The sequence below is a fragment of the Hakea prostrata genome, chromosome 5 (genome assembly GCF_041222555.1).
Source record: "Hakea prostrata isolate BN-2017 chromosome 5, UWA_Hpros_2, whole genome shotgun sequence".
NCBI lineage: Eukaryota > Viridiplantae > Streptophyta > Magnoliopsida > Proteales > Proteaceae > Hakea > Hakea prostrata.
In genome coordinates, this window is record NC_142604.1 from 48878842 (window position 1) to 48887153 (window position 8312).

The 8312-nt window shown below is 37.1% G+C and overlaps 1 pseudogene; it reads right to left on the bottom strand.

Annotated features, from left to right (window-relative positions):
* Positions 1 to 2042: 2042 nt before the first annotated feature.
* LOC149016303 (protein FAR1-RELATED SEQUENCE 5-like) lies at positions 2043 to 7514 on the bottom strand (annotated as a pseudogene).
* Positions 7515 to 8312: the final 798 nt, after the last annotated feature.

Genomic DNA, 8312 nt, shown 5'->3' on the forward strand with positions numbered 1-8312 from the left:
TTTTAATATCAAGTAGTACCTGTTTTTTTAGTTGTTTGATAAAATTAAAGAAAAAGAGGGTACGTTGGGGTTTCAATAATTAAAAATAATTTGGGTTTTAACTATGGTATTTGGTTTTTAATAATTATTTTAATTGAGGATAATTTAGTATTTTAATTGCTAGGTGGGTAATTTAGGGTTTAAATTAAAAAAATATTTTTAACCAAGGGTATTTGGGGTTTTAGAAAAACATTTAACCGAAAAAAGCTAACAGAGGTGAGGTGTTTGACATATTTGTTAAGTAAGAAGGGAGGTAAGTGACATTATCCAACTAAGAGGGGTCTAAGTGCTATTTGTTTTGCTAATAGGTGTGGTAAGTGACATTTACCTAAAAAATTATGATTTTCTATTGCCCAAGAAAGATTGTTTTAGTGGTAAGGCCAACTAACCTCTTTTACTTCATCCAAAAAAAAAACTAACCTCTTTTAATGAAGAGGTCATGGTTTGACTCTAGATTATATCCCTATCCCCTGTATAATATAAAAAGTGCTTTTGTACTTAAAAAATAATAATTTTCTATTTTACATTGTAGGGATTTTTTATATTCTATTGTTAACGATTTTTAGTTATAAACTCTCTAAATTTACAAATTAAATCCTCCTCAAAATGATGTATGCTTGGTTGGGGTTTTTTCCTTTGGATTTTGTCTCCACTTACACCACAGTGTCCCCTAGGTGTTGCAGCAGCATGTCGGATCCGTATTGTTTGTTCCTTCTTGGAAAAAAATCCTCTGTTGTGCACAGCAGTGCGGCACCACAAGTTGACACGTGACATATTCCTAATAAACGGTTCAGATTAGAAGGCTGGGTTTTAAGTGAAATTAACCCACTTTATGACCCATTTTAAAAATAAAAAATAAAAAACCTGTTTTGTGACCCGGTTCTAAATATGGATGCCCAATATTTCTTTCCATTTTTATTCCCAGCTCCACAATGTTCCCTCTCTTCCGTCTCTGTCGCCCTATGGGCACTTGCAGAGTTGTAGGTAGAAGAGGAGGCGTAGTGGAGAAAGCTAGACTACTGTGTCCGTGGGTTTGGAGAGATCGATTTGCAGGTAGGCTACTGTCTTCTTCTTCTCCTTCATTTGTGAACATCTCTGGTTCAAAATCTGGGGTTGAGGTTCCATTTCGTTCAAAATCTGGTTTAGGTTTTCCTATCTTCTTGATTGTTGTGAATATAGTTTGTGAATCTCCATGTAATCTGAACTGTGCAAGTTGAGATTTTGGCAGTTAACTCGTTTTTTATGTATTCTCTGTTTATGAAACAGTTCAATGGAGGAAATTCTTCCCCCTCTCCTTTGTAGGTATTTAACTCATTTTACTAGAGAAGCAAAGTTGCAGTGTCACAGGATCCCATTGTGGAATAAAGCCCCATAAATTGGCTGCCTATCTTCCTGACCTGGATAATTTATCATCCCCTAATTTGGTTGGGCTAGTCTTCCATGGAAAAGTGGCATTACCAAATGAAATGAGAGATCTAGCTTTTGTTATGAGATGTAATTATTGTCAAGGACCTTCAAAGCAGGAAGAGAGTTTTTATTACCCAAGCTGTATTTCCTTGCCAATCAGATAATGCATCTCTGAGTCAAGCATCTCTAGACATTTAGTAATTAAACCTTGAATTTTGTCGATGAATCACGGATACCAATCAAGCTGGGACAAAATCAGCGCTATGATGCCTTCATAGCTTGCATTAATCTCAGGAATGTTCTTCCCCTGGTTATCCAAGAAACTGTCATCAAAGTTAAGCTTTAGTATGTTGGTGGCATGCTATCCAGTTATGACATCTTACATGATTTTTCACATGCAGTCAAGGTGGCTCAGACTGGAAATTGTATTTTGTTTACATTATTTATTTTATTACCAGTCTACATTCCAGATGATAACAACCACTGTGCAGGCTCCTCTAGTTGATCGGCCTTCTAAGTCTGCAACACAACCTAGTGATTTGATTGTAGTGTCAACAATTTATTTCCTTTCGTTCTATTACTGTTTTGAAATAAGTTCAAGACTTAGGCTCTCTTTGGTACATTTTATGCCAAAGAGAGCCGATGTTATAGTACATTATACCTCTCAAATTGATTATCTTTGAGTCTTTGTTCACCCCAAAGTTCCAGTTCACCATTGCTTCATGTAGCAATAGAGGAGATTGACCACTTACACACTTATGCTTCTTCTTCAACCTTACTATAGACGTAGAGATCTCATCACTACTAACCACTTGTGGACCATTAGAATCAATGATAGTACCAAGCTGTATACGTAATTCTCGGACCACATTTCTTACCAAAGCATAACCTTCGGCTGAATTCGAAGCTTATTTTGCTATATCAACAAGTTCATGACATAGATGCCTATATATCATTATGAACATTCTAAATTAACATCTTCTTCAACCTGTTTTCCCTCGTTGTCCGTCACTACCATATTTCTTGCTGCTCATGTCCATCTTTTCAGAATATATGTTGTGGGTATAAATTTAACATCTAATACATCCAAAACTTTCAAAGAATGACAACAAAGAATGCCAAGTGTCTCATATTCATAGCAACTACAACTAATTATAAACTCATCATGGTTTCAAAATACTTTGTACTGACATTTTGAATCCATAACTCCAACAACAAATTCATCAAGAGTATTATTTTCATTTCGATTTTTTATGAAGCAAACACTTACCCAGTTATTCTGTTCTTGAAATATGTCAATAGGAGTGTAGATTTCTCCAGCTTGTTTTATGACAAGTGACAATAAAAACATCATCCTTGGAAGTTTGTTTCTTGATTCAAACTCAGCTTTTAACTCATTCTCTCGCTTGCAGCCACAACTCTTTCAAAGTGTGAAAAATTATACAATGTCCAATGTGGATTTTAAATACTTCTTCAATTCAGCATTCAAGCTCTCGCTAAGTTGAGTACTTCTCATACCTAAAGTAAAGGTATTTTTCATGTAGCATGTAGCCCACTTGTATTTTAATCCATAAATTCATTGTAACCATCAATTATGATTCACTCCATATTTGTTCAATAATTTTTGCCATTCATCCTCAAACTGTTTTTCCTCCTCATATTGATATATGCACCTTTTAAAATCCTAAAGAAAATGTGAACCATCCTTCATTAAATTACCCAAATTCTTGATGCCATTTTGCATTATATGCCATATGCGTAGCCCATGCCATGTCTCAAGCCACACCTCATTTAATGCTTTTACCATGGCAACATTTTGATTTGTAAAGATGGTAATAGGCTTTTTTCCTCCATGTGCTTTTGCGAATGCTTCAAATAACCACATAAATGATTCAACCGTCTCATCATATAAGAGTGCCACCCCAAATATGACAGTTCCTCTATGATGATTAAACCCAACAAATATCCCAAATAGCCTACATTCTTTGTTTGTGCAAAATGTGGTGTCAAAGCTAACAACATCACCAAATAATGTATAATCAATGATCATTCTTGGATCGACCCAAAAAATATTAGTTATTTGCTCATCGCTATCCAATTGTATTAAATACATAAAATAATTATTAGTATTATACTACCTTCCAAAATACATCAGCAAGCTCCCTGCCTCACCATAAGATAGTGAATGTTGTCTTTTAGTTCGGAGGTAGTTCTGATGATCCACATGAGTGTAACCAAGGTTCTCCTTTCCACCTGCTTGCCTACCCATATACTCATACATTGACTTAGCTTTAATCCCCAAATTATCAGCCAAATCAATTTCATGCATATGTATGTCTGAAACTTTCCTCTGTGAACGCATCATGTGAGATGTATTTGGAATATGAAATTCATGATTATATTCTTCAACAAAATCACGACACTCATATTTTCCGTTCTCTAACAAGTATATGGACATCCGTGCCAAACAATATGTTCTTGTCTCTGCTCACAGTTTACTTGTATAAATATCCCTCTTATCTTTCAATCAAACACCAAATTTACAACATACAAATCTTCGTGAAGTTATAGTTGATTTGTCTTTCCTGTTCTTATTTGCATAATCCCTCCTAATACTAAATCCAAGACTTCGTTCATATTTATTGTAAAAATCATAAGCTTCTAATTCTATAATAAACAACATACCAATTTGAGGCTTATACTCCACATCTCCACCAAACTCATTTTCAAGGCCAATTGTTGGGTTCTCCATAAAATGGTAGGATTCTGTAAATAATGCACATAAAAAAAATAAAAACAAGTTAGAAACATTTTTATGTACCCAAAACAATTGTGCTTGTACTAAATTGGGACTTCTGGCTTCAATAGCTGATCTTAGATCTAGAATTTGGGATTTCAGAATTTCCATCAAGTTTCGACTCCATCTGGTTTTTCCTGAGTCACTAAGGGGTTATATGGCAATGATTCTGTGCCAATTCGGTGTTTTTAAGTTCCTATTTTCTGATAACTATTATTTCACTCAATCTTGCTATAAAATAGAGCTAGGCAATAATAATACTTTTACAAAAATTGGGCACAATAAGATACTCACAGGAATGATATCTACATGCTCAATACAGCTGCTCTACAAGCAATAATATGGAGCTATACATACATGATAAACAAAATAATGGCATTTTCTAGCCTAGTTTATTTATTTTCCAATTGAAGAGATACCTATACAATATTCGTCATATAATTCAAGAAATCCACAAAATAAAGTTCCAAGTCATGATGTTTAAAACCATGAAAATCAAAAGATAAAAATCATCATAGAAGAGAAACATTATTAGTCCTACAATCCATGAAACCCACAAAACAATATGTTTATCATAAAAAGAAAACATCAAGTATCCAAACACATGTGTCTTTGAAGTTGAACCATATGAAAGGTATCACATTTACAGAAATATAGTGGAGCCATGCCAATGGTGCTGCAAAGTAATGCAGACCTTATCACCTTCTATTAGATAAGGATTTCTAAAACACCATCACCTGACTAGTGATAGTCTCTCTTTTTCTATTTTCCTTCTTTCCAAACACTATCACTTCCCCCACAAGGAGAATTCCATTTTACTGTTTATGTCAGTTGATTTTATCTCATTCCAACCTTGTTGAAGTCTTCCTACTTTGAAATTCAATTCATCTAGAAGATGAACCATCATTTTAGTCTCAAGTTGGGGCCGTGAATTAGAGACTCAAATTTTCCACATTGACTCAACAAGAAAAAATAATTGACAGAAAAGAATTGAATGGGAAAAGAACAACTCAATCAATTAATTATGACTTTCATGTCAATTGTGGACATTCTCTTTCTTTATTTTCGCTAAAAGGGTCATTTTATAACGAAAAAAAGAAAAAGAAAAGAAATACAGCAATTAGTACCTACCTTGCTCACCCGCAACAATAGTTGCCCCCAATACACCCTTCCTCACTGGTTCCTACTCATAATTGACAACAACTAAACCATCAGAAACGAAATGTAGGACGTCTAGATGCATCCAAATCAAGATCTTTAAGAAAAGCTTCATAACAATAGTTACATAGTAGCACTATCCTCTCCCAATGGGAGGCTCTGATGCACTGTGGATACTTTCTCTAAAGCTGCATGTACCATCTTGAATTTCTCTGCCACAGAACCCTTTTTACTTGTTACTACTTTCTTCACTGTGTGAGCCTTCTTCGGACGACCAGGTTTTTGACGAGGAGAACCTTCAACCAGCACTGATATAGACGAAGACGAAAGTGGAAGAACTACTTTCAAATGCAAAGTTTCATCATTGGCTGAACTCTCCAGCCTGGCCAAATTCTGATGGGCCCCACAACAGTCCAAATCATCCTCCCTAGTTCCTTCATTGGCCGAACTTCTAATAATATTTGCAACTTCAGGTCCCACCAATGAACACCCCAAAGAAGGGTTTCCAATTTGCTTAGAACTCTTACCTGCAACAAGCACTTTTTGAAATTCAAATGGAGTGGCCGAACCACTTTCAAGCTTACCTGTAGGTCCCACTAGTGAACTCCCCAAAGGATTACCAATTGAATTAAAACACTTTGCCGCATCTAAGGAATTTTGAATTTCAAAACTAGAGTCCACGGCCAAAGAAGCTGCTTCAAAATTATTCAAATTCTGTTGGGCCCCGCATGACCCCACTTTAAGCTCCAAACTAGAGTTCACATCCAATGCAGCTTCTTCCAATCTAATCGAATTTTGTTGTGTAGAAAAGTCTTCCACAAAAACCGAATTCTGTTCCGTAGAAGAGTCTTCCACTCTAACCGAATTCAGCAGGGCCCCACAAGGCCTCTCATGAAGCTTTTCAAACCATTCAAAAGAGCCAATATCCTTAGTGGCCGAATTAGGTGGAAGTTGGTTAGTCGTGGGACCAACAAAGGTAACCACGTTTTTTGAAAGATTACCAACCAACATCGAACTCTTGCCCTTATCTAAAATTTTTTGAAGTTGAAAAGGATCACTTTCAAAAGAGAGAGAAAGATCAAGAGAAAAGTTCTCGCTAGATGCAATCACCACATTAGAGGGAACCAACCTTGTTGATTTGAAATTTGAAATTGAATTTGCCACACCCTCATTGGATGAAATAGAGTCCTCCAAACCCACCACCTCTAGAGCCACACGAATCTAATGTTGGAGTGAACTTGGAGATTGCACTCTCACACCGTCAGTAGGAATCCCATCCACAATAGGATTATCTGCTGGGAGGTTTTCTGCAGGAACGATAGAGGGCTGAACCTGCAAACCATCCACAGAATCGTTTGAAGCAAACCTACAATGAAGACCCAAGTGGCCTTCTCGATTACACCGTGAGCACCAAAGAATATCATCCTCAAAAATTACCTTCTGAAGAAAACTAAAAACTCGAAGAGTTCCTGGTTCAAGGCGCTCAATCTGAACCTCATTCACTTGAACAGCATCGACCTCCAATTCAACCAAAATTCGAGCATAATGACCAATAGAACCAAGACGAGTTCGTCTATCAAGAGAAACAGGTCTCCCAATAGATTTTTCTATAGAAAGAAGCACTTTCTCATGCCAATACTCAAGAGGTAAATCAGGGAAACGAACCCACACCAACTTACCCGCTGGTTGAGGAGAGTGGATATTAAAATCTGGCCTCCATCGCTGAAAACGGATGTATTGCTTTCCAACATTCCAAAAACCTCTGCGCCACACCTCAGTTTATATCTGCCTCACTATGAAACTGAAAGATGATAAACCGTTTCCCCAATGAATGTAAGATCACCCCTTGAGACAATTTCGATGCGAAAATTAGCTCGCCCAATCAATGAAAAATGGAACTGATTTTGTTACAGCTCATATTCCTATGTTGCGCGATTACAATCCTGCGAAACGTACCCGCTTGTATAGGCGAAGGGAGGGAATCAATCTCAAGCAACAACGAACTCCCCACTACTCCCGCATAAGATTTGTCCCCATTGGTAGGCACCTCTGGAGGCTTCAAACGCAGGAAGACCGATTTCCTAGGCACCTCCGAATTTCCTAGAGCTTCCATCTCCTCCGTCTCACATCTTCCCCATGAAAATCTTTATTGAAGGTGATTGAACTAATACTCGACTTATTTCACACCCCATGAAAATCTTTATTGAAGGTGATCCTAGAGCTTCCTCAGGGGGAGTTTTTATTTTAATGCCGCCAAGTGGGTGCGAACCCAAGACCTCCCCTAGAGAAGTTGGGTCTTTAACCGCTTTAACATACCACCTTTGGCAAAATATTGTTGATTTAAATTTTATTGCATTGCGTCTGCCGTTTAAAAGGGGTGCAACACGAGGACTCCCCTAGGGACGTTCTCTTTCTTTGATGCTTATCTTTTCAGGTTTTCAGGGAAAGTAAAAGAGAACATAAAAACTCAACCTTGGCTATGTCTTGGTCAATTATATCTTATTCCCTCTCCAACCCGCCCCCTCCCCCTTAATTTTTCTTGGGTGTCTCAATTTCTTGGCTGATCACGGTGGCCGGCGAGAACAAGGATCTAGACTATCTCCGTCCAAGCTCAGTCTCAAAGCCATTAGAACCAGACTTAAAAGCTCCGTCCAAGTTATGACCATTAAAACCAGACTTAAAAGCTCAGTCTCAAAGCCAGAGACTTCAATGCATCAGAGCTCAAACATAAGTTACAGTGCAGAAGCTGGCTATCTACAATGGTTTACACAGATGATTAAGCACAAGAAAAACATGTAACAAATTTCAGAATTAAACCACCGCCATTTCATAGAGCAGAACTTCCTCCATTAAACTATTTCAGAAACAGAGTATATGTAAATAGAGCAGAATTTCCTCCATTAAACTGTTT